Source organism: Anas platyrhynchos, chromosome Z (genome assembly GCF_047663525.1).
Source record: "Anas platyrhynchos isolate ZD024472 breed Pekin duck chromosome Z, IASCAAS_PekinDuck_T2T, whole genome shotgun sequence".
NCBI lineage: Eukaryota > Metazoa > Chordata > Aves > Anseriformes > Anatidae > Anas > Anas platyrhynchos.
In genome coordinates, this window is record NC_092621.1 from 64,003,179 (window position 1) to 64,029,956 (window position 26,778).

The window sequence follows — 26,778 nt, forward strand, 5'->3', positions numbered from 1 at the left end:
TCGGACCATCATGAATGCCCAGCGTAGTGCTAAATCTCTGGAGAAAGCTCCACTACATGGTAACACCACCAAAAGGCCAGTCTTCATAGCCTGTGCCTCACCACGGCTCACAGAGTGCACAAAAGCAAAGCGCAGTCATTTCTTCCATACATACTAGCACAGGGAACCCAACAGGCTTTTGGCTTCTTGAGAACAGAATCTAAAACAGATCTGTGGACTTTAAATTGTGGTTTCAGCGGAGTGAAAGAGACTCAAGGACACAAGGCAGAAGATGAGTTGTTGGGTCCTGTATCTGCATTAGTCCAAGTGGATGAGATATATTGGGTATGGTTTATTAGTTGCACAAGAAGGCCATAGCTTCTCAAAAAGATTCAGGAAGATTACACAGCTGACATACTTAATTCTGCAGGACTGATCCTGTTACCTGAAGAAGTTCACACAGATGTGCCTGCGAATTAATTGAGCAAAATTAAATAAACTGAAAATCACATCAGCGCTCTATAGCAAAGAGAGATAAATACCTGGACTCATCAAGTTGTCATCTGAGGCACTGTCTATTCAGAAATACATTACAAGCCATACCCGCAGCAACCAATTTAGTTGGGCAGACCCAGATAACAGCGCAGGGCATGCCAGCCCACATCAGAAAGGAGCTCAGCCCCACTTAGGGCACTGCAGGGTCCTTGTTCCCTCTGTTTTTTCCCAGGTGGCTAAAGAAGCTCTGTGTATCATCCCCAGACTTAATCTGACATCAAGTCCATCCATATCTCAATCCCAGATGGTGGTACAAGTCTAAAGATTTACTACATCCTGAGTCCTGCCAGGGTGAAGGACTGGTTTAGAGCAGCCAGGGACAAAGCTTGCCTTCCCTGTGGCACTGCTGGAGGCTCGCTACAAACTCCACACCCCTGCCTTAAGAAGCCTTGCTTGTGCAAAACAGGCCTTGGGCAGTGATTTTGCTCCCTTGCTTGGAGGGCAGGACTGGAGTACTACATGGTTAAAGAAATATTTGGTAAAAGGCTGTACACCTGAGTAATCACAGAGGTCTGTTAAGAGGATGTTGCCTGTGCTCACCACAGCCTAACCCTTTCCTTTTCCTCTTGGTTCTAAGCACAAAGCCCATAGGAATATAAAATGCTGCAGAGCATTTTATATTCCTATGCATCTGTTCTTTCCTGCTTATGACAGGTTGTAAGAAAAGATCAATTTTATATTTATTATCTAGAGAATGAAAAATTAATTACAGTATTAAGCTAATAATCTTGTCACCCTTGGAACTATTACATTGCATTTCCTTGCTCTAATCTTCCCCTACCAACTCTCAAACGAGCTGCCTTGTTGTTATCACCTTGTTGCTACATCAGTCCAGGCAGTGCCTTTTTTTTACAAAGCTGTCACAAAGTGTTCAGGGTTGCTGCCCTGCCACACTGAAAGCTGAGCTTACTGTTTGCCTGACCATCAAAGCAAGCACCCGCTGTTACCCCTGTACCCACCAACAGGTACAAAACCTGTGCTTTTATCTCCCCAGGGTCAGAGAGACGCTCTGCCTGCTGCTGCCAGGAGCCTCAGAGGGCAGGAACGTGCCAGGCTGTGCACACACACCTGTCATGGCATTATCCCTGCTCCCCCCCCATCCACACAGCACTGCTGCTTCTGGCTTGCCATGCCTGGAAATCTGACCTCCTGTTATTTTTAATACAGGCTCCGTCACTCTTCTGCTGGAGGATCAAAGAGAGTACGTCTCAGATAAAGGGCATGGGATCAGCTTGTTTTCTAAGAAACAGGTGTCAGCACTGGGTAACAGATTGGAAATTAATCATTTCCTTTCACTACAATAATGTGTGTGAGTACATTTGTGTGTCTCCAGCCATCACCTTGCTGTCCCAGGTTGACCTGGGCTGCCAGGTGCCCACCCAGACACTCTCTCTCGCCCCCTCCCCAGCAAATACAATTAAAACCTTGTGGGTTGAGATAAGGACAGGGAAATCACTCACCAATTACTATCACAGGCAAAGCAGACTCAACTTTGAGAAGATTTATTGTCAGTTAAAAATAGAGTAGAACGGTGAGAAATAAAACTAAAACCACCTTCCTCCCACCCCTCTTCTTCCCAGGCCCAGCTTCACTCCCAGCCCCTCCACCTCCTGCCCCCAAGTGGTGCAGGGGCTGTGGTCAGTCCTCGACAGCTGCACTCTGCCGCTCCTTCTTCCTCATGCTCTTCCCCTCATCCTGCATGGGGTCCCTCTGATGGGATGCCATCCTTCATGTTTGCTCCAGTGTCAGTCCTTCCGATGGGATACAGATCTCCTCTCACAGAGGCCACCCCTGCAGCCCCCTTTTATCTTCCTAGTGACTAAAATACCTGGTAGTCTCTTGCCACTGCGCCACTGAGCTGATGCTTGGAAGAGAGGAGAAGGGCAGGTGGCATTGGCATTGGCCTGTACTTTGACAGAATATGTTTGCATCTTCAAAGCACACGGATACACTGAAGCCAGATACAAAATGCTGACAAGATCGTGGTTTTGTTATCTGACTGCTGGAGGTTTTGGTTCCCTGCAGCTTCAGTAGGTTCTTTGAAACATCCACAGATTGATTTATGTTCTTAAATTCGGGGTGGGGAAAAAAAACACAAACAAACAACAACAAAAAGAAACTAGCATTCTACTAACAATGTCTGGAATCACTGTGGCAACTGTGCTTTTCTATAGGCCCTTCAAATTTGTTGAACATGACTTTACAAAGATTTGTGGTAAGCTGTAATAGAGACTTGTCTTGATACCTGTCCTGACTGACAGTCTCACTTGGCATGCACCACCTGGAGCCAAGAACCTGTTTGCATCATTAAGCATGTGTGCTTTAAAAACAGTTCCAGAGGTGTGGCAAATTGCCTATTTCCCTCCCATCCAGTCCTACCTCTACGCCCACTGCATAACTCTGAAGCATGACCTTTCACCAGAGATGCCAGCCACATCATTACCCCTTCAGACTTTCCATGTAGACAGAGAATGAGCCATCACTTTTATCTGTAAGCCTGGACTGAGGGATTACATTTTGCCTGCCTAAATCCTGTTCTTCACAGTTTTAATTAGGTATTCTTCCTGTCCCAGTACTTGCACAAGGTTTGCTGTCCACAGTGAAGTCGTTGCAGCTTTTCACATTGAAGGTGATCTCAGGCAATACGGCAGGCACAGCAGCTCACCTGGGGTGCTCACTTGTACATCACTGCCCACTTAGGTATATGGCACCGTGATACATCCATGCACTTACAGGGGCAGATCTTCCCCTCCGTTCTCGTGGTGAGCTTTGGGTACAGATGAGTAATACACATGACTAGCTCAATTCTGGAAATTGTCATTTCTGCTAGCTCATAAATCCCACATAATTTTGGCACTAACATCACAAGGGTCTCTCTTTTCCTGGGCTTTCACCAGGCTGACCTGTGTATTTGCATTCCCGATATTATAATTAACACATTGTCTGTACTTGGTACCTCGCACCTCACAGCCACCAAGAGCTGTTCCCTGTATGGTGGCATGTTTTCTTATGAAGCTGCATTGGTTCTTAGTACACTTTTGACTTAATCACAAGCACAGTGGTTTATTTCCATGGAGCTCCAAGAGCGATTGCATTTTTCCTAACTGTAGCTTGCTGTTGGGATGATGCAGGTGTGTAGGACATTTCACTGTTTCACTTACTGGCCAAAGAGCAGCAGTTTCAGGCCACTATGTTATGCACTAGAGAACAAAGGACTAGCTTTCCTTACCCTAAATAATTTTGTTTTCGTGCATTTATTTTTTTGGTATTGCTTATCCTAATTAATTTTGTTCTCATGCATTTCTTTTTTGGTATTGATGAACAGAAGCTCACAGAAGCTCTGTTGTGCTGAAGGAGGGAGGGTGGATATCTATTATGAAGAGGCTGTAGTTAATTATTTCTTTGAGGGTACAGACCTCCTGTTATTCAAAGGAAAAGTACTCATCAATAATCAGAGTCTGTTTTTTGTATGATCATACTCACTGGTTCTGGCAGAAAGCCAGTCTCCTCCAAGACAACTTGAAGTCAGCTTCTTCACATGGAGAAGTGAGACTTCACCATGTGACTAATTAATTTCCTAATTGGCAGCTGTCAAATTGTTATTATTTTTAATTAACCAATCAAACTAATCGCATTCTAAAACGAGCAAAATTTCATCATTAACACAGAAGTTCGATCCTGGTATTTATAGGTTAGGTCAGGCTAATATGAAAGGCAAGCCCTACAAGATCTGTGCAAAGCCTGCACACGTCTGGCTGTCTCTGTTTGCACGCAAGTGTTCCTTGCTGTATGCACAAGTCAGTATTTCCAGGCACAAATGCTTTCACACTGACATAACCCTGGCCTGCACACATACCCGATTCCTACATGCATTTTTCAGCATGGCTTTCGTCCGATGTTTTCTCTCAATGTTTCTCGTGGGCGGTTTGGTATCTATGTAGGAATGAATCAAGCTACGTGTGCAGTTTTGCCCAGGAATGCCCTTATGTTCTCCTTCTCTGTCTCTTGAACGTTAGACACTCCAAGGTAAGTTTTGCTATTCTGAACAATAATTTGTATAAACAAGTACAAGCTCCTTTCAAAGCAGGCTGAAGAGCTCGGTTGGATTCAACCAGTTGATCCCTACAGACTCTGTTTATGCAGCTGTGGCTTTCTACAAACTTGCTGCGTCATATATGTACCGAATAAATATAACTTACTGAGAAGTATCAGGGGCCATAAACCCTGGAGCAACCGAGAAGGTATTAATAGAAGAGTGGTCTGCAGGAGGGCAGGCTATATTAGAGCAGGTCCTTGTCAGCCTGAAGCCTGGCAAGTGGAAACTCCCCAGGAGGATTTATTCCTATGGGGGAAAGGGTGGTGGGAGGGCGGGCAGCCTGCAGCCCTGGCTCCCTTGTCGGGAGAAGAAATTCTTGAGAAAAAGCTGTTGGAGCAGCTAAGCCAGGCCTCCACGTCCAAGCACTGTTTGCTGTAGTTTCCTACAGAAACAGAGTTTACAGAGGGATGTCCCCCCTCCCACTGACCCCCTTCATCTGCCCCCTCCAGTGTCTGAGCAGGGTGCCTGCATTTGCTTGGTGTGGGTCTTCCCAGTGCCACCAGGACACATGGCAGCCTCCAGAGTGATGAAAGCTGGTTGTGCCTGCAGAGGTAATTAACTGTGGGCTAAAACTTGGAGTTTTTACACTGTTTGTTATTCCAGGGAACAAAAAGGAATAGAGGGCCAGGAGTCAGCCTGGGCAACGTCTAGTGAGAAAGGTGAGCAGCAGCACTGCTTTGAGCCCCCCACCCACAGGCCCAGAGGGCCTGTCCTAAAACCCTGGGTACTTTCCACTCATATTAGAAAGAGAGCATGCTGGGCAAAGCCAGGGCCATCTGGTCCAGTACAGGAAGGTCAGTCCTCAGTAACTTCAGGGTGTGCTTTCCGCAGGGGCAGGCTCACTGGTGGCAACCTCCAGGCCCTGTGGAACGGTGCCTGCATGCTGAACGTCTCCACGTGTGGAAAGAGCTGTTCCTGTTCCTTGGGAAATGCTGTATAATGGGTTTTGCTTCTACCGCATGGCTTTCGTGAGGTAAGGGCAGCTTGTTAATTTTAATGACTCTGACGTCATTATCAGGCAGGGATTTACTGAAAGGATAATAGGGCACTGCCTTTAACATTAACCCCGTGGTGTGTGCACACCTAGCCACATAATGCAAGTAGCTGCGCTGCTTGCGTCTTCACCTGAGGGCTACAGTTCACACATGTATTTTTTTTTTTTAAACATACTCAGCTTTAGTGCCTGGAAACTGTACTAGCAACTTCACTTGCTCTCCAAGCATCTTCTCGGTGGGTGTTTTGGAAATACTGGCTTCTTCAAGTGGTTGAGAAAAGGGAGGAGAACTTTATTCTTTCCCGTATCAGAAATACCAGAAAACATTCAGATTTTCAGTGGGCTAGTAGATGCAGGAATATTTTTTCTTCCTTGTTTGTCTGTTTATTTTTAAACTGATGTCCAAAATCTCTCAGCCTAGCCAAATTTTCAACCTGCTTATATTTTACATTAATGAAATAAAACATCCCAAAGTCTATTTATTGTAATCAAAATACACATTGGCATTCGGGTGGTAATTCTAATCCATTTTTCCCCTTATATAATGACACACATCCCTGTTCAATTAGGTGACTCATCATATACTTCATCAGCAGTGTGCTCTGAAAAACAGAGCAAAATGCATTCCCAGCAATTAACTACTTCTTTAAAAAGTTATAATCAATCAATGTTGATAGAAAGAAACAAGGTTAAGCCCCATTTATGTCATTTAAAATGATAGTGTGGTCTATTTCACTGCGCCATTCATTTTTAAAATGGCAGCATGGTTTGTGATTCATATCCATACCCCCTGTCACAAAATCACATGTTTAATTCCATTTAGCCACCTACATACATTGACTTGCTTTTCACCTTTATTGTTTGCTCTTTCATGCTTCACTGAAGCTAATGTGGTCCTCTAAAACAGCAACGAGATATGTTTAATATTTATTTTTTTTATTTTAAAATTGCACTTATAGGCTGCCAATTATTCTCCAAGTTTGACGCACGGTTGGCTTGCTAACATGTTACCAGAAAAATCCAACTCTGCTAAAAGCACAGCAGACATGTCTAAGAAGAGGGATTCTTGCATTTCACAGAAGTTGCACCACAAGCAGCACAGAGAGGAGGTTGGGATGCTTCCACTGATCAGTCCCTCCCAGGACACAGGGCCCTGCAGCTACAGCCAGGTCATACACGTGGAGGATCCCAAGGCTGGAGTCCCTCTCACAGCCACATGGGTTGACATCCCATTGCTCAATTAGTTTGACTTCCCTGTGCAAGCATAATTCAGAGAGTGTTTTAAGTGGATGTTCTGGTGAAAGTTGTCATCCAAACCCAGGAGCAGATGGGGTTGACTGTCATTATCAATTTCAACTCTCCAGATGCTCAAGCCAAACCATGTAGGCCTTGAGCATCTAGCCTAGGAGCTTTAGTTTTAGATAATACAAGGAATCACAGCATGAGGCTGATGCTCCTATGTCGTCTAAACAACTCATACCAGCAGGTGCAGCAACATCCTCTGCTGTGGGATCACTGCCAGGTGCCAGGCACATAAAGCATCATGCCCGTGGGGTCGCAGCCCATGGGACGTGGGCCTCCATGGCACAGCTGTGTATCTAGCAGGAAGGGAGATGGCTTTGAGGCTCCTGCAATGTAAAAAGAAGTGCTTCTGCAGCTTTGAGACTTACGTATCCAGTACGAGCAAGGAGCTGACACAATGTGTGATGCCAGTTAGAGATTTACCTCAGGAAAAATGGGATGAAAGTCAGACCCAGACATTTCAGGATTTTAGCAACAAGATATAAGGTATTGCAGAGCCACTATTAGCTCAATAGGTTGTTCACAAATATTATTAAGATCTGTACTTAAATATAATGGCTCATAATTAATTAGGCAATAAAGAAAAAAATAATACAATACTACAAATAACTCAGAGGGTGAGTAAACTTAGGGTTAATCTTGTGAGGAAAGAGTTACAAAAATGTTAACAAATATAAAAACTGAAGATATCAGTACAGCTCAGAAGATGTTTAGCAAGCCAATCTGTGACAAACTCTACCACAAAAACAATGCTGGAGATTTCTCTCTACTAAATAAACATATCCTATTTGAATGACTTTCTTGTTTTTGCCTTGTCTAATGAATTGAGATGTTATTCAGATTCAAGATTTAGGAATTAATTGTATTTTTTTTTCTGTGTGCATTCATTAAAGCTGATTTAACTCATGGGTTACTCCTGAGTAGGCTCTTTGGCTCGTTGCAATCCCTTTTTCACAGCACTGTTTCCCAAGGCTTACTGAAGCTTGTGCTCAGGGACTGGCTGCTTGAAAGCCATTCAGCAAGGAGGAACGAACGGCAGTGAGCCAGCTACACCAGTTGAGCATCACGCTTCAGATGAATGACTGCACAGACCTCCCAGACCTTCTCTGATGCACAAATATTGGTGTTTGGAAGAAAGGATTGTCAAAGAACAAATAACAGGGGTTCAATACAATGAAGCCAATAAACTCATCACATGTTCACAAAGCATTAGTGACTCACTGTGCTGTCACAGCCTAGAGATTTGTGCAGCCACCTATTAATAAGGATTATTAGAATCAGAGCTGAACCTCTAGCTATCATTCATACCCGAATTTTTACAGTACAAATGTCACAGCACTGAAGTACTGCCTTCCAGATCTTTATTCTGGTTCAGATTAGTTAAACATTAACTTCACCACTAACTTAGTCTTCCTGGCTATACTGTTGTTAACTAGGTTGAACACATTTAGTTAAAGCCTAAGTATATCTTTTTTTTTCTCAAGCAGAGAAAGTTAAATCAAAACATTGAGTTATAATATTTTTAAGAGGTATATTTTCCATACCATGAGGAAAAAATATTATGAACCTCAGCAAACATGTCTAGTAATTTAAACTCATACAGCAAACAAGAGTAGCTGACAAATTGCCTCCAAATTGGCTGCAGTGATGTTTTTTCCTCTAAAATACATCAAGTGAAACATCAAATCAGCCTGTTTGCTAGATTCGTGACTGATGGAAATGTTTTCAGTTCTTACCCAGGGTAATTCTGCTAATTTCACTATGAGTGAAACTAAATTGTGCATCAGTGGAGGCGGTAGGAAAGCTAAAGGTCAGTGCTTAAATTTGGCAGCTCCCTAATCTACAGTGCATCTAGAAGTCAGCCCACCTTGTCTAAGAAATGTGTCACCACCCAGAAGGAAACAAAACTGCACCTGCATTAAAAGACCACCTGAGAAGTTCCCAGCATGAACATCACAGCTGGGCTGAGCCAAAACCCAGTGGCTGGAGAGGGAGTCCCTCCAGGTGTAAGGGTCAGCACCCCTACCTCATCCCATTTCTTCAGGGTCGGCTCTGTGCTCAGGGGAGGCTCTGTGCAACAAGCAGCTCCAGATCTTCATGGATGTTTTGTACTAGCCCAGTCTGGATGAAACTCTGTATACTGGTGCAAACTGTGCAGCTAGTAAGGATGTAAACATTTTGTCCAAGATACAGAAGGATATTTATACGAGGCATTTACCCATTGGAGTTTCATTACAAAACTTGATGAAGGTAATAGCAGAGAAATTTAGGGAGTCCTGGCACAGCCAGTCATCAGATGTGGTTTTGAGCATGAGAGCAGATGAACGGACAAGATATGTTACCTCAGTGGCACAGGAAGTTGTGAAAGCACTGATCAGAGAAAGAGGGAAGGATGCTGAAGTTAACATAGATACTGTAAGCAGAAATACTGCTTTAATGAATTCTTTTGTAAAATGAAACGACTACTATGAAAGGAAAGAACCAAGGGATTTCCACTGCATGAGCTTTAGGACTTGTTTTGACACAGCAGTGATAGCGGAATCGTTTAATAAGCTCAGTGCAGTGGGGTAAAGACAAAAACAGGTATTTAAAGCTCACAGAGTAAGTGTCACAACTGAGAGGAACACGAGAGCTGGAGGAGCTTTCAGTGCTGCAGTACCTTGCTTGGCAACATCATAAAAAATAAAAAGATTGAACGAGAATAGAGCTGAAGTACAAAAACAGCGAGAGAAAGTTGCTAGAGCTTCTGAGGGAAGAAACCCCATGGGGATACCGTGTGGAGGCTTCTCCGCAGCGGAGGGGTGCCACGTCACACACACACACACAAAATAATCCTGTATTGGGAGAACTGAGGAGAGACAGGGGAGGGCAAACCTACGCTACATACAGGTTGGAGAAGCTGGTAATTAGCCGAGAGGTGTTAACAACAGCTTCAGCATAGCAATTCTAACAGTGTGATATGGTTAAGAAAGACCAAATATTTAAAGGAGAAATGGAAATACCACCCAGATGTAAGCAAACACCTACCTCTGCTCAGGCCTTCTCCTGTCTGTCCAGCCAAAACCTGTTGGTTTTTGCACTTCTATAACACACCTCTGCACTCTTCATCATTACTGCCTGCAGCTCTGGTACGAGCTGTGCTTTGCAAGGCCTTTTCCCTTGTATGCCAGCGGGGAAAAGAAATTCAAAGAAAAGAAATACATCCCTCCTTGACACCTGGCAGATGAGCTCTGCCGCAGTGCTGCACTATGGCATTGACACCAGCAACCTGCACAGCCTAAACCTGCGTGCAGCAGGCACATTTTTATAAAATGAGCCTTCCCCAGGCTCCTGGGAGCCAATGGGTGGAAAGTCACCAGTTTGTTTGCCTTCAGGATGTGTCTGGAATCGGCCTTCTTTGCTCTGACAGACGTGAGACTTTACAGAGGTTCAAAGTAGCCTTATCTGCACCAGGCATCTGCTCTGACCTCACCTCATCATTACAGTGTGATCCACGGCTGTGTGGAGTAAATACCCAGTTCAGGGAGCCACCTAGTTATCCCGAGCATGCCTGTAAGCCAACAGTATCATTCCAGCAAACAGGTGAGAGAATAAGTCAGTGATTGCCTGTTTTTTCTCTCCCCTCAGTCCAATTTCTCACTGCAATTGCTGCAGCTGTTTTTCAGCTCCCTCCATAGAGGGAAGACTCTGAGTAAAATAATTACAGACCTTCTCTGAGTAGTGCTCCGTGAAGCACAGACAACACAGCAGTGTGTTTGCTGATTTGTCCCTGTGAAGAGGAACAGCTGAGAATAAACCCAGGCAACCTCTTTTCTATCTCAGTGTCTTTAGAAACTTGGAGGAATTTGTTTTTTCACCCTGCATTTTTCTGTTCATGTTATCTTAGCTAAGTGTATGGTAACCCAACATTTACCCCTGTAAGTAGCTCCGAGCCCTTTGTGACTTCTACCCTTTCCTGTAGGAATGTTAAGATCACAACAGGTTGTTCCAACTCCAGTAGATTTTTGCTGCACCAGATGCTCATTGCATCCCTGCCTTGCGCTTGCAACCACTAATTTGGTTAACAACAAATGCTCAGTCATAGAATAACCTAAGAACATTGTGCACTTGCAAAAGTAGGGGCTTAATGCTCTGTTTTGTGTAAAACAACTTCCCAGTTTTCACAACAGCTTTAGTAAGAAAAAGAAAAAGTAATTATCAGTTCCATCTCAGTGCCCCCAGGCACATCAGGCAGTGCCCCCAGGCAGGCATGGGACTGACAACCACGAGTGAGCCCTCTGTCCCAGCACAGAAAAGGCCTAAAGGAAAAGGTGCATAAAGGACGTGGCTACATGGCAGTTAAAATACAATGGGTGATTACATGGTAGTTTTAGACTCTGTTGGACAAAGATGATGTTAACAAAGACTAACTTTCACTGCCCTTGTTGTGCCCAGAGGGCAGGAGTGGTGCTTGCCTTCAGAGCCTTCCTGGTTGAGAGCACTGCTGAGATAAAGGCATTGGCAGCTTTCTGCCAGCACCCACATCCTGGTGGAGAATCATCTGAATTTCGGTGGGATTTGTAAAGCACTATATGGCAGGAGAGGGGATGCCCCCAGAGCAACTCGGGCACACGGACAGCAGAGCCAGCAGCCATGCAGCCCCTTGGGAAGCCTGAGCTGCAGCAGGCTGGGGACACAAGCAGCATGTGAAGGGACTTGCAGGCAAAGAGCTGCTGGTGCAGAAGTTTTTAAACTATCATTAATTATGGAGACATTTATTCTGTCTCCGTTATATCCAGAGCTGAAATTACAAGAGATAATTGCTTCTGAAGTGCATTTAGGCTGTAAAATTGTTATATGAAAAAAACCAATGTGCTAATAAAATGCTTCTTCTGGTACTCTGTACATTAATGACTTTTTGAAATAAGGGACTGCTCTTTGCTCAGTGCTGATGTATGTAGATTTTTTAAAAAAAAGATTTAGTAACTGGTTCCCATGGAGCTGTGATCATTTTATGGTTTTTGTTGTGACCTTTCTATTGTTCCACCAGTTGAGCCTTCTCTACACAGCATGATGCATTGAACCCAAGATGCACTGCAGGATAAAGACAGGTAGCAGCTCTGGTTGATAAGAATGGAAATGGGATTTTCTACCGACATTGAAGATTTTCTTTTTAATACTTCTATAGGCGAAAATAAATTCCCTAGGAGCATGTCTCATACTGCAGGCAAGGAGGAGTGGCTTATGGCCAGTAGTCCCCACAAAGAGATGACCCCACCATTCATGGTTTTGTCCATTGTGGAAGAAAGCAGAAAAAAAGTGGCTGCTCCTGGTTTCTCAGTTCATTGCCAGCATGACATTAGGACTCAGCTGAGCCTCAGCTTGTAGTTGGGGCTCCAGCAGTGCAGAAAAATAAATGGCTCACTATTTGTGCAACCACCAAGAAAACAAAACTGGAAGGAGTGGCTGGTACGCCAGAGGGTCATGCTGATATCCCTAGTGACCTGGACAGGCTCGAGACAGGCTGACAGGAACCTCGTGCAGTTCAACAAGGGGAAGTGCAAAGTCCTGCACATGGAGAGGAGACACCATGGGCACCATGACGTGCTGGAGCCACCCCGCTGGGAGGCAGCTTGGCAGGTGGCCCTGCTGGAGCAGGGGTTGGAGCAGGTGCCTCCAGAGGTCCCTGCCAGCCTCAGCCCTTCTGTGATCTACTGTTCTGGGGTTCTGTGAAATCTGAAGGCAAAGAATTAACTTTAAAATAAAAAAACAGCAGAAAGAAAACAGACATGATCTGGAAGAGCAAGAGCAGTAGCAGATGCAACCAAGCTGAGCCTGTCTGGCAAGCAGGTTCCCTTCTGCCTCCAAATCATGCATATGTGGTTTGCTCAGACATTGGCAAAACCAGGCCGCAGGTCTTGTCTTGAGTGCCGAGCTGAACAAATGCTCTGCTGGTACTGCAGTGCTACCAGTGTGGCATTCAGAGCTCATTCAGGCATTCAGCCTGTGTGGCATTCAGAGCTCAAACCAGCCTCACAGAAGCAAGCGAGATCCAAAATGCGTGCTCCTCACAACTGTTAGAGCAATGTAGGTGGAAATGTTGGAAAGATGGAACTGGTGCAGTGAAGGAAGTGGCCAACTGGAGTAACCAGAGCATATGGTAACAAGGGAGAAGGAACATATTGGGTCAAATCCTGATGTCTAAAAATAGGGTTTCAGTGATTTAATTTCTGGATGCTCATGTGTGGAGCCAGGAGCTGGGCTTGATGACCCTTGTGTGTCTCTTCCAAATCAAGATATTCTGTAGTTCTGTGATTATGTGAATGTCACCATAGCACAACTGATCAGGTGCACCTTTAAATACTCCTCCAGTAAGAGAGGTATTTAAAAAGAAACTCAAAAGTGCTGTGGCAGATATGGGGAGTAGGAAACATGCTGCATATTTGGTAGGAGCAGGGAGTGTGCTCAGACCAAAATTCAATTTTTCATTTTTACAGAACCAGAACTAAAGCAGGCACCATTATCTTTTTTTTTTTTTTTTTTTTTTTTTTTTTTTGGCTCTTTTTAGCGGTGAATAACAATGCATTTCTAAAGACATTGTAACCATAGAGCTGAGATCTCCTATGAAGAATGACTTCCGCCCCTCCTTCACCCACCAGCTGGGCTACCTGGGCTCTAATGGTCCTTGCCACCTCTTTGTACCTCACACTCAGCACAACCCATTGCATGTGGTTACACCCAGTGTCCCCAGCACCTGCCCCATCACGGCACCCTTGCCAGTTTTAGGGGCTGGTATTTTCCTGTGTCAGCCACGCTGATGTTCCCAGCCTTGGTGGCCTACCACGCTGCTGTTTGTTTGCCAGAGCTGGAATAATTGCAGACTCATCTGACCCAGAAGATTCACCGGAATTGTCTCTGCTCCCACTCAGTGCTCCATGGAGAACATGCACAGCAGGCTTCGGTGAGGTCAGAGCTTCACTACAGCAAACAAAGCCAAGCTCCAACAGAAACCACAGGTACTTTCTGGGACACATGGCGGGGTCTGCTCAGTGAGAAAACTAGTGATAAATATAACAACAAATTGCTGCTTAATGAGTGAGATTTCATTCGGCAGAAAGGGTTGCTCCACCAACTTCATTGGCATAAACACTCAAGGTGTAGGAAGCCTGGTAATGTAGATGGTGAGCATGGTGGGGGTGTGGTTGGGTGTAAATAGCCTTAATTTAGCATTGAATACATTCTCCAGTATTTTCAAAACCTGAACAATACCGCAAATTTTCACACAAGAACAGGAAAATATCCAAGCCTGAGAGTCTTTTCAATGTGACAAATAAAGTGAAATAAAATGTGTTTATTGCAAATTATCCCTACTGGAAATAAATGCATTTCCAAAGGAATAAAATGCTATGGCAAATGATTCCTATCAGAAGGAATATATATATAGCAACTGTTTGTGAATGGCGTTATTTGCTAAAGGAACAACAACAACAGAAAAGGTGAAAAGCTTTCCAGAAGATTTCCAGAAGATCTTGTATTTCCTGCATTTGTAAAATAAATACTGAAGATGCTGGAGATGTGACTAGACCACACTGGTGATGTAGTTAGCAAATGGGTTGGGAAATCTCAGTTCCTGCAGGTCTTGCCTTGTTTCTGTCCCTTTGCATTTGTGATTTCGGAGCTTCTAAAATCAAACCTCTAATGGAGTGCAGAAGCTGTGTGAAAATATGCATGTGTTGTCCATTGTTCAAAGGTCTGGGAGGGACGGGGTTTAATTTCCCCCTGGGTGGGGGTGTCTGTGCAGAAGGGGTGGCATTTAGAGCCTGAGCTCCACGGTGCCCAGTGCCATCACAGCACTTTGCGGCTTTCCCAGGAAATCTGCTCCCTTTGCCTTTGCTCGGCATGTGATGCGAGTTGGCAGTGCTCATTCCTCATCTCCGTGTGGCTGCAGGCTGAAATAATAGCCTGAACCGGCTCAAGTGCAAGCCTGACGAACAGGAAACCTAATTATTGGGAGGTTGCAATTAATACAGTGGTGTGATTGAGAGTGCAACTGGTAAACAAGCGGATAATGGGCCAGCGAGAAGGAGGTCTGGAGTCCATCAGAGGACTAACTGGGTCCTCCACGAGACACCTGTGCTAGTGAGTGACAGGGCAGCCAAATATAGCACCTAAAGGGGTACGGCATGAACCAGCACGTGGTGCAGCTGGCGGCGGGTGCTCGAGTGCATGCTTGGCACAGGGATCAGCTGCTCCACTAGAAAACGCGTGCTTAGTGCGCAATGGGTGCCAACAACTGGAAGGCTGGTGTAAAGCAGCAGGGGGATGGCTGAACCCATGTCCCGGGCAGATGGTGGGGCACACCTGGCCTGCTCTGGAGCACGGGTGGGGATACATGGCCACCCCAGGGCTGCCCTGAAAGGAAGCTGGTCACCTGTAAAGGTTTGCAGGATCAGCAAAATGAAGTAAGAGGAGAGAACTCTAGGAGAACTGGTTAGTTTTAAAACACCATATGTTGAAGTCTGTCACTTTTCTTTCTCACTTAAGGGTTAAAACAGCTCTTATGAGAGGAAGGAGGTTAATGTGATTTATATTAGAAATTATGATTGTTATGGCAGAGAAATCAGGGCAATTATTTTTATTCATGCCTACGTTCTGGCAATGACATTTTACGTCTCTTATGCCTGTGGGACCCTGCTGAAGAGCTGCAGATGATATTATCTGCTGTGCCTCAGCAAGTCAGCACAGTTGGTGTGCTGGCAGGGCAGAAGCAGAAAGACCTGAGCTAGAAAGCAGGAAGAACCACTTCACATTTTACACCCTTTTCCAGGGTAGTTATCAGTGTGCTCAAGCCAGTGGGGTTACATCAGAGATGAATTTAGCCTGTTATCTGCAGAACTTTCCAATAGCCTTGTTGTTGCTGTCACTGTGTTGCCACTTGAAGACATTCGTGGCATATGGGATGTACTGAACACATAAATCCTTCAATTACTCACCAAATGCCATGAAACTTGTAGGTGGCTCAGTACTCAAGCAGGCAGCATTTTCAGTGCCTGGTTACTAGCAGAATGCTACGTATGAGCCCAGAGAGAACTTGAGAAATTTGTAGATAATTAGTGTGGACTGGGAGATCTGAAACATTTCGGATTTCTCTATAGGTCACTAATCTAATGTGCCTCAGGAGCTGAGTGTGTAGCAGCTAGTTCACAGTAGAGCATGTTGGTAATACCAGGTCTGCAGCTCTTTAAGGCAGAGCCCACCTTAGCTTAGCATGTGCTTAGCTAGATCTCAACCAAAGCAAGCTCCAGACATATATGGGCTCCCAAAACTCTAGCTATTGTAACAGAGGTAAATAAATGCATAAAACACAAGGCTGTCTTGTCAGAGGAAGCTTTGAACAGCTATATTAACTTCTGAATAAATAATATGTTAATGATTGACTAACGTGTAAGCAGAAGATTTCAGGTTGACAAATCACCTTTGGTAGGCTATACAAAGAAGAATATAGCAAATCATAGAGCTCATGTCAAGGAATTATTTAGAAAGTCCTGAGGGAAAAGAGATCATACAAGCAACTGGGAAAGTGTTGTAGGAAAGCAAGGGGAATATCCTACAATATAGGTTATGACAGCTGGGACTGAGTATGTTATTTCAGATCTACTTAAATTGGCTCAAGATTGCTTTGCCTCAGACTGAACTAGAAAAATAAATTGGGAAGGAGCTGCTTCCCCAGCTCTGAAGAGGGTGGGAAAAGCCAGGTGGCTTGGGATGTGCAGAAGGTATTTTGGGAGCTGTGGATTAAAAGAAGGCAGAATTCTTGCTAGTGTGTCATATCGCAGGGACAGTTGCCATAGCACCATTTACTGCTAAGAATAGATTTGTATAGCCCAGTGGCAGGTCAAAATATTTATGACTTAAGATTTTTTTTCAGGGCCAGTTCAAACAAAATGCATTTTCCCTGTACACAGGTGTTGAAGAGCACAGGATGTAGCTCGCACATGCCAGCCCCAGGTGAGGACGAGGTGGGTTAATCTGGCGCAGACACTTGCCGTCAGGTTCCACGACAGCAGAGCAGTCAGAGAGATGTGGCCCATTGCACCTGGACCATATTTCGGGATGCCAAGTGATAGAGCTTGGGTTGTGAGGCATCCTGTTTTAAAACAGAAGGTTTTGTGAAATAGGGGAATGACTGAGACAAAACAACGATCGGCAATGATTTCTCTCCTCACCCAACAGTGTTTCCTCTGCAGGGAACCTGGCAGCAAGTCCCATGCTGAAGCAAGGAGACTTCAGCGTCCCGAACAGTCATGTCCCCTCTCCACAGCTGCCTTCACAACTTGGTGAAAGCCACTGGGCGACCACCAGAAGCAGGTCAGAGGCACCAGGACAGCCTTTGCCAGGTGCAGAAGTACCTTGTCTCCGAGCAGAGCTTTGGAGGCAGTGGCTGGAAGCAGGCTGCCTGGCTGAACCTGGGCTGTGCATTGGGGCACCACGGGAACTGCTGTTGCACCCTCAGTAATCAGCAGGTAGAATCACAGGGATGCTGACCAGCATAAAGCCATTCCCAGCTATGGGGAACCAGAATCTGACTGGGGAAGCACGCTGTTAATATTTCACCCTCTGCCATGCAATGGGCCCACCTTCACTGCCTCGCCTAGACCGGGCTGCACACCCAGACCATGGGGGAAAGTCTTGCAGAGCATTTGGCCTGACTTGAATCAGGGTTGGAAAGCAGAATGCAGACAAGTCTTCAAGAAGTAAAACAAAAGATGAGATGACAGACTCCATAAAAATGACCTCTTTTTGTCACTTAGGTCACTTCTAGCATTAGACAGCATTCATTTATGCGATTCACAGTGTCAACCCTCATCACACACTTGATTAAACCCAAGAGACCTGCTACAGAGACAGGCAAGCTGCAGGCAGGGGATGCTGACTCCGTGTCAGCAGCTGCGGGGGATTATTGTGTTCTAATGAAGTATCAAAGATGGGAAGAACATAGTGAGGAAGAAGAGAAAGGTAACCATAAGTCTGTCATCTCCAGGGGATACCAATTAACTACACTGACTCCACAGAGAAATACCGATCCACGTTCTGCTTCTTCACACTGATGCAGAAAAATAAGCTTGTTCCACACAGGGTATCTCCTAATTGCCTATCACCACAAGACTGTTGTCACCACAAGATCGGCATTTTGAAACTTGGGTAAGTAACATTAATGAGATGGATGGGGACACATATTCACGAGAAAAAAATAAAAAAATAAAAATTAGTTCTTAAAAGTCACCAAGAACTTCCTCCATTTTTTTTTTTTTTAATTATTATTTTTTTTTACATGCTTGAGCTAAAGACAGAACTTCCCAAAGGATGATGAAACCTTTTTTGCTTCCTCACTGTGACATTCACAAGAAGACGTCTGCTGACTGCATGTATTTACTCCATGAACATCTGCATGGTGCTTTCTCTTTCTCTTTCTGTTTCACCCAGGCCTTTCCATACCGGCTTCTCTTTGAAATGGTTAAATCTCGTCCTTTTAGGGATTCCTGTACGCCAGGCTGCAGTACGAGCCATTGATGTACACATATAATTTCCTGAGGATGTGCAGGAGGTGGGATGTGAACAGACCCTTTAGCATTTGTGACTCAGTGTTCATCATATTGTAGAGAACGGTTACCAGACTATTGAGCAAGGCTCCCAGGAGGAAACCAAGACGTGCCAATGGCAAAAAGTAGAGCGAGCCTTCCTGCTTTCAGAGCCTAACTTACCAGTCCAGCAAAAAGCATGGCCCCACTCATGCTGACCTGTGACCAGTATGGTGCTGACAGCACAGCTCCCAAACAGCAAGCAGCTGGCAGTCAGCACGGGGACAGTCAAGTCAGCACGGGGATTTCTTGTCACTCAGAGTGCCCCATAACAGGTTCGTCCCTGAGGCCGTGTAGGAGGAGTGTGAAGAAACATGGATCCTCTCCGCAGATGGAGCTCTTTGCGGCTGTGCTCTCGGCATGGATGTTTGAGGCTTCGGTGTGGAGGCGGACAGAATCTCCACACCGAGCTGGCAAAGTTTAAACCCTTTGTGAATGTGAGGTACAGACTGATACTCGACCTGCAGCCATCCTGCCAAAGCAGATCTCCCCGGTAATTACCCTGCCTTTCTGAGGGACAGAAGGTTTGCTGCATCTCCTGCAGGGGGACGAGAGCCTCTCCTGCAGCCTCTTGGCTGGTGGGCTTATCTGGAGGCTTTTTGTTTGCCAGCTGGTAGCTCTGCTCTAGTCTAGAGGTAGTATTTATCTGTATGACTAATGCGCTTTGAAATGTAATGCTCATGTTGCAGGAAATGCAGTGATAATGCTACAAATTATCGATATATACATATATTCGGAGTCACTGCCTATGTAGAAAGGAGAGGGTTTGGGTCATATTAAGACAGAGACATTTTTTGCCATGACGTCTGAGATCAGATGAACGTATGCACATGCAAAAAAAAATTCTTCCGGATGAAAGAACGAGCACACCCCCCTTCCCCATGGCACTGACAGCTGAAGCACTTCACCCCTTACTGGGGTGCCAAATTTCCTGCATCTTCCATCTTTGCTATTGATTCCTCATCCATTTTCTTTTCCCTCACCTTTGCTTTTTCTTGTTTTCTCTCCCCCTTCACATTCGAGCTGTTTCTCCACTGTGCAGAGATGCAGACAGTTAACAGCCCCATCCCTGCCAGCTGTGGCTGCTGCCTTTCCCAGCCACCTGCCCAGCTTCTGCATATGCCTCATGTCGAGCTGCTGGTGGGGAAGGCACTAACCTTGGAGGCAGCAGCAGTGGAAGGAATTGAATTGTTGTCCACTCCCTGGGGAGACCAGACCTGTGTGATATATTTTCTCAATATAAGTTGCTGCTGGCAATAAGAGGAGAGAAAGCCGCCCGTTGGTTTCCCTTCACACACTCGTCCCTCCCAGTGATATATGTACTCTCTGTGTTTTCTTCTCCTCAAATTATGCCATTCACAGGAAGTCTCCTCGTCTAAGAGATTAGGGAGAAAATAACTGTTTACACAAATCAGCTGCAGGCTGGAAGATGTTACACGCTGCAAAAAGCCAGCTGGGTCTTCTTATTGGAACCTGTTGGTTAAAATTATATCAAGATAATGGGACGAGAAGTCCAATTAAAACCTTCTTGTTTTCTGTTTTAGCATCACTGGAAGGTACCCCATGGACAAAAGACCTGTCCTGCAGTTTTGCAAAATTAATGCTATTTATGAAATTACACTTCAAGCAACAAGAAAGCGTGGCCAATCTGGAGAGTTAAAGGTATTATTTTTTTTTCTACACTAAGGCAATAAATCAAACATTAATGCAAAATATGTTTTGTGTGTGGTTTATGTAAGGCAGATAAATAAAATAATCCCAGTAGTCATATCTGTGAAAGAGCAGCTTTTGCCATTCCTCTTTGAAGGGCTCTCAGCAGGCCTTATCTTCTCAAAATCTCAGACTGACAACCAAATTCTGGAAATGTGAAAGCAAAGCTCCAGAAAAAACATGAATTTAATAGGCACAAGCAACACCAGAGATGTCATTTACCAGCTATGGATGGCATCGCATCTGGACTTGGTGATTATGGGAAGCCATTTGATAAAAACATCAGAACAGGCACTTTTTTTAAGGAGAGAAATTTTATTTTTAAGTGCAGTCTTTTTTTTTTTCTTTTTCTTTTTTTTTTTTTCTTTTTTTTTTTTTTCTTCCAGGCAGAGGTTTTGATGTTTTGCCCAGATTTGGCTCATCTGGCTCCCACCTCAGTGCCTGAACCTGTCCAAAATCCCACTGCTGTTCAGTGCAGGAGCATGGGGTACAGACCAAGGCAGGCTGGCAAGCAGGAGCTTGCCACCCAGGTCAAAACCAATCTGGGCTAGCAAGCATGCTTCTCCAGTAGCACAAAATGATGCTGGCTTTGTTCCTTTGCAAAAGGCACAGGAGGGCTGCCAGAGCATGATACTAAACCTGTCTGCCAAGGCTGGCATTTCAAAGCAAGAGTGCACCTCCTCAATTTTTTATTAAATTAAAAGAAAAAAAAAAAAAAAAAAAAAAAAAAAAAAAAAAAAGTCATGCTTGGGGACAACAAGAAAACAGACATGCTAGAGTTTGGCTTGCTTATGGGCTGGCTGCTGGTGTCAGCCTGGATACTGCGTGCTGCTCTGCTCCTGGCACCCTTTGCAAGAGCTGTGCTTTGCAGCCTCTCCTCCTGTTATAAAACACAACTGAGAGGCACAAGAGCCATCATCCTGGGTCAGGCTGACACAATACGTGGCTTTAACTATGATTGCCCAAGTCCTAAACAAAGTCTTAAATACAGGTTTTCTAATAAATATATAAAAAAAAGGTGTCATGCACTAAACAACTGTTTGCACATAGCCTTGGTGTTGCAATCCCATTTATCAAAGTGCCCTGAAGGTCATCCCTTGTGCTTCCAAACGTATTTGGAAGGTTTTTTTTCTTTTCTTTTTTTCTTTTTTTCTGTTGGCTTTCCAGCCAGATGGGTACCAGCGCTGGTGTGTGTCACCCCAGCGAAAACACCACCAAGGCAGCCACTGAGCTCTTTGTGGCTCCCCCACACCTCTGTGTTTTGCGGGGTTTTGTAAGGCAAATTCTTTTCTAGCACGCTAACCACTTCATGGCCACGCTCCTGGCCACTGCTGTGTGCCAGCCTCTGCTTGCTGGGGCGCGTGAGGCTCCCACAGTGCAAGCTGTGCTGCGCCAGACATGGGGCCTGCGGCTGGAGCTGTGCCCTGTCCTGGTTAGTTAGGCATTCAGTGCGGGCTCAGCCAGCTAATGAGATGAGAAAAGAAGCACATTTGATGTTAGCTTAACTGTACCGGTCCATTTTCTCCTTCCTCCTATTATCCCATTATTTTTTTTTTTCCTCTCTGACGCATGCACAGTTCTCATATTTTGGAGGAATTAACTTGTGAACGAAAGTGCTACATTTCATCAGTCATGCTATTTATTTTTTGTGAAGTCCTTTGCTGCTGCTTGCAGTGAAAAGCCTCTTACCATGCTATTATGTGAAAACGCAGAACAAAACATGCACCTTCCTACTGCTATTACTTTTTGTCTTGTTGCCTAAACCACCCTGGCAGGAAATAAGTTTCTTCCTTGGGGTAAAATGCTCCGTATAACAGTTTCACATCCCTGAAGGAGAAAGGGATGGCATTTCTCCAGCTGGTCTGGCTGTTTTTCCATCTCCATTTTGTTAGTTTAAAGATGGTATTTTGTAATTTTATGCAGGTCACTGGATAGGGAGCACTAGACAGAGGAAAGCCAAGTCAGTCAGCAAGTCCTCGCAGCACCTGCAGCAATCACCCCTCCAGGTGGGGGCATTAACTGTGCTGGACCACCTGTCTGCGGGTACACTTATGGCAGTCATGCCATGGTATGTTATGTTCAGCAACAGACACGAACCCCCAGAGCAGGGGGGTGAAAACTAGATGATCTTTAAGGTCCTTTTCAACCCAGGCCGTTCTATGACTTTCACAGCTTCACGAGGGTCATGTTAGAAGAGGTCTTACACAAACCACAGCTCTCTGGAAACTGCTGAAATAAAACGCTGGTGATGTCAATGAAAGGGATAGGGAAAAAAAAAAAAAGTGAGATTTTGGTATTCAGACGGGCCAACATTCCTGTACTTACTAACTTATTTGTTTAAAGGCAACCTCATTAGTGATGTCAAGCTGAGCTCTCCAGAGGCCTATCCTGGCAGCTGGCAGTGTGTTTGCTTTGTTGTAATGGTGAGATATTTTTAAACAGGGCCAAAGGAACTGTGCAGTGTGACCTTGCCTTGCACAAGCACTGCATTTTCAGAAGCTTAGGAAAGTATTTTTGCCCTTGGAAGAGCGCGTGCATATTTTAGCTCTTATTTCCAATATTGGAAATCATCTTTTCCTATGCAAGTGCTGTAACAGAGACGTGGTATCTCACAGGCAAACCTGGTTTCCATAAAGAAGCTGCAGCTGACAGCACACAGCCTGAGACCCCAAGAGACCCTGGCTTCCTTCCTCCCACTCCTAAAAGTTTCCTGTGTCGTCTTGCCAGCTGACTATTTCTGTGTTCCCGGTTTCTTTGCCTATTAGTAAAATGGCAGTGCGTCTCCTGGGGATGTTTTGTGACTTAAATCACTTGCTCTAAGGCCCTGGGATGAAAGGCTCCATAAAAGTCCAGTGATAAATACAGCCAAGATTGCAATTTAGTTAAAGAGCTTCAATTATTTATGGAAAGAGGAAATGTAAACCAGAAGCTGCCAGATGTTCATTGCACTCCTTTTGGAATACCCTTGTCAATAGCTTAGCATGATGTGGTGCTGCTGGGGAGATTTTTCGGCTCCCCGCCTCTTCGTGCATCTCCCGTTAGAAAGAAATCCAGACCAGCAGTTCCTATCTTAGCAGCTCTATGTATCGCTATCTGCACACCTATGGCCTTCCACAACAGATATTGACACAAATAAAATATCTGCTGGTGTTTACTCTGGGATAAGACATCCCCATTATCTTGCTACTTGGCACAGATCACGCGGGAGGAAGTATTTACACCCTCTCCTTTAAAACACAATCCAGCTGGGGAGAGAAGCGTGCGTCACAGGGATGGGAGGGAGGATTTATTGCATCCAAGTTGGAAGTATTTAAATAAATATGGGCAACAGCTCTGCACTTGGTGTTGTGTCTGTACCTCCAGGTCTGCTGCAGAACTACAGCCCAGAAAGCCACGGTGGCAGGCAGTGCTGGTCCCAGAGCAGGGAAAATGCAGAGCATGCACAATGTGCTGCCTGGGGCTCTGGGGTGGGCAAGGCAGCCCAGAGCCACTTCAGGTCCATGGCTTTACTGCCAAAAAATGAGCAAAACAATGCTGAAAACAGGAGTCACTCCCCCGGTCCCAGCACAGAGGTTATGCAGCTTGCAGTGCTCACAGCAACTGTCCTGTGCTGGGTGCACACTGCTCTCGGTGTGTCCTCCCTTTGGAGGTGATGATGGCTGAGACTAGGAAGGAATGACCAAAACCCCCCGTAGAAACCTCCCTTCAGAGACAGCCCTACCTAGAGCTTGTTCATGTAGAAATGACAGGGGGTTATTTTCTCAGGAAAAATAACTTTGGAGAGAAGCAAAGGCGCGTAGCCAGGAGACAGCCATGCTTCACTTGCAGAGGTCCTTCTAGTTGGCTTAGATGTTACAGATAATAACCAGGAGGACAGAAGTAGACCGCTAGGGCATGTGAAAACATTTCATTATAAATCAATCACGGCCTATTAACGATTGTTTAATTTCTTTTGTTGAAGTTCTTGGCACTGATGGTGGAGTCCTGCCTACCAAGAGCAGGCCAAAGACTATGCAGCGCCCTGTGCCATGTGTTCTGCTGCTCGGAGGATACTAAACACCTAGGGACACCCAAGTGTCAGATCCCAAATGGCTGTGCAAGAAGCTTTCCCATGAACAGAATCCAAACTTTTTTTTTTTTTTTTTCTCCAGGGAAGACCTGTTTGTGTCGCAGTGTGGCTGCCATAGCCTCAAAGTGAAACACAAGCCCTCTCCAGTATGGCCAAATTACATTCAGTAAAACCCCCATACAGACCCACATGCATATTATTAAGGGTGAACACGTGAACACACAAATCCCTCCCTTTTCAGACTCCTCTACTACATTTCTGAGTGGCACCTACATGGGCAGAGATGGGCACCATGAAGTGTGGGGTGGGGGAGAGCTTTTCTGCTGAGCCAGGCTGGGACGATTCTCCCTTGCCCTTTATTCAGTGCTTTTACTGGCAGATTTTTAAAGCCAGGCATAAGCCTCTCATGAATTGATTTGAAATACTGTGCAGAAAGCTTATTTACTGTTTCATTTACATCTATTTCCAGCCCTTTCCCCATTCACACGCTTGCTCTGGAAGGGGATGGCTGAAGGTGACCCTCCGCAGGTCACTGCAGCTCCCTCTCCTTACCACCTCCCAGCTCTTTACGTGGGATTTCATCGCTACCTAGTAACTCAATACACATGGTCAAAGTAGGTCGTTCTGAATTTAGTTACTGCCCTCCTTTTGTACAGACCCAACCTCCTTATGCTCCTGCAGCTATGCCGTGCTGGGCTCACCAGGGGACACTGCTGTGGGACCCCAGATCTCCAGACATTCCACCCAAGATCATCATCCTTACAGTGGACGTTGCAGCAAGCACTGCCACAGAGGCCGTAAAGTCTAAACAAGCAGCTCGTGAATGAAAGGTGATCTTCATTTTACCAGTGCAAAAATCGGGCACCAAGAGCTGGTGCATCCATCCCAAGCCTGTGGCAGACGTGCTCTAGCATTGTAACACTTGCACCATTTAGCTGTCAGCATAATTCTCTGCTACAGATTTGATTTCCCAGACAGATCTCTGGGCAGCAGGTTGGTACTTGAAATGTATTTGCTTTTTTTCTGTGCAGAGTGGTTACATATTTTTACATACACACTTTTGCAGGCCACTTTAGAGCTGAAGAAATCTGACAGATGAATCTCTGCCTGATCCACACGTGCAGAAACCCCAGCATATCTGGCACTTACACCACCACGCCTACACACATCACGCAGGCTTGAACATTGCTTAGTCCCCCGTTTGGGCAGTCTCAAAATACCTGTATAGATGAAGAGGCAACTGCCCCAGCACAGTGGGCTGATTCAGAGCGGAAAACCTGACTGGCTCTTCAAGGAGAAGGAGAGCTTGCAGAACTCAATTTTCCAGGATGTCTCTTAAACTAGTGGTCTCCAGGCTGTTTTGATTATGCGCCCCTATCAGTACAAGCTCTTTGAGCATGCACACCTGACATATGCACATTTATTTATAAATTATATGCTTATCCTGCTGTGCTAACACACCATGTACATTGCAAAACATAAATAGAAATTCAAAAAGGATGAGATAGAGATGAAATAAACACTATTTTTAAAACATTACATTATTTTTTTTGTTTATTAATGGTTCAAAGAACACGTTATTCCCACGCTTCAACAGATGGTCCTGTGCATCCACAGGACGCACCTTGCTCTGGGTGCCGCTGTCTGAGGCTACCAGATCACTGCAGCGAGCCATTGAAAGCTGGTTTGAAGGGGAAAGGGCCCAAAATAGCCCCCTGCAGCGAACATCTTCCTCTCCTCTAACCTGGGCTGGGGCTCCAGTCACCTTCTCCTGAGTGCCAGCAAAGAAATACTGCCCTTAAACACGTTATTCAGGAGAAGCACACATTTTCCTGGGAAGCTTCCAACTCTGGAGTCTTCTGGAAGAGATAATAGTTTTTCATAGCGAACTGAGGTATTTACACAAACATCTTTCCATAATGTAGCCTTAAGATTTAATTTTGTTTGTTCATTCTGAAACACAGGAGAACATAAATAGCTTAATTTAGTTTGAGGTAATACTAAATAATTGGTTGACTGCCAGTTGATATTAAAACAGGGAAAATATTAGTTCCAACCAAGTGTCCTTTGGGAGGGTTCTTGTATTTACACACACACACACACACACACACACACACACACACACACATTCTTTTATTTAACCAAGATGTTAACAAATTAATTCTAGAAGGTAACCCAGAAGTGCCATACTTCCCATTATTTTGTGCTGGGCCATTCTTGTCACTTCACATTACAACGACTGCATTCAGAAGCTTTGTTAGTGGAAATGTGACAACATGCCCTGGAAACATTTCAACTCTTTTTATAGATCAATTGCTTTTTGTGCCTGGTCTGATACCAAGATTGTTGCTACCAAGGCCACCTTCCTCTAGGTTAAAACAAGTCCACACCATTTCTTTCCACATGAACACAGACTGGTGAATTTCAACCTGAAACGTGAAATCTTTAGTTTCTT

At 45.0% G+C, this 26,778-nt stretch overlaps 1 long non-coding RNA gene across 2 annotated transcripts; it reads left to right on the forward strand.

Annotated features, from left to right (window-relative positions):
• The first annotated feature begins 317 nt into the window (after positions 1-317).
• Positions 318-25,619, forward strand: LOC140000614 (uncharacterized). Of its 2 annotated transcripts, none has more exons than XR_011805674.1 (3): positions 318-5,289; positions 5,462-5,603; positions 13,474-25,619. It is a non-coding gene; the product is annotated as an uncharacterized lncRNA (long non-coding RNA). The 2 variants fall into 2 exon arrangements; XR_011805673.1 differs by having other exon boundaries at positions 318-4,560.
• The last annotated feature ends 1,159 nt before the right edge of the window (positions 25,620-26,778 follow it).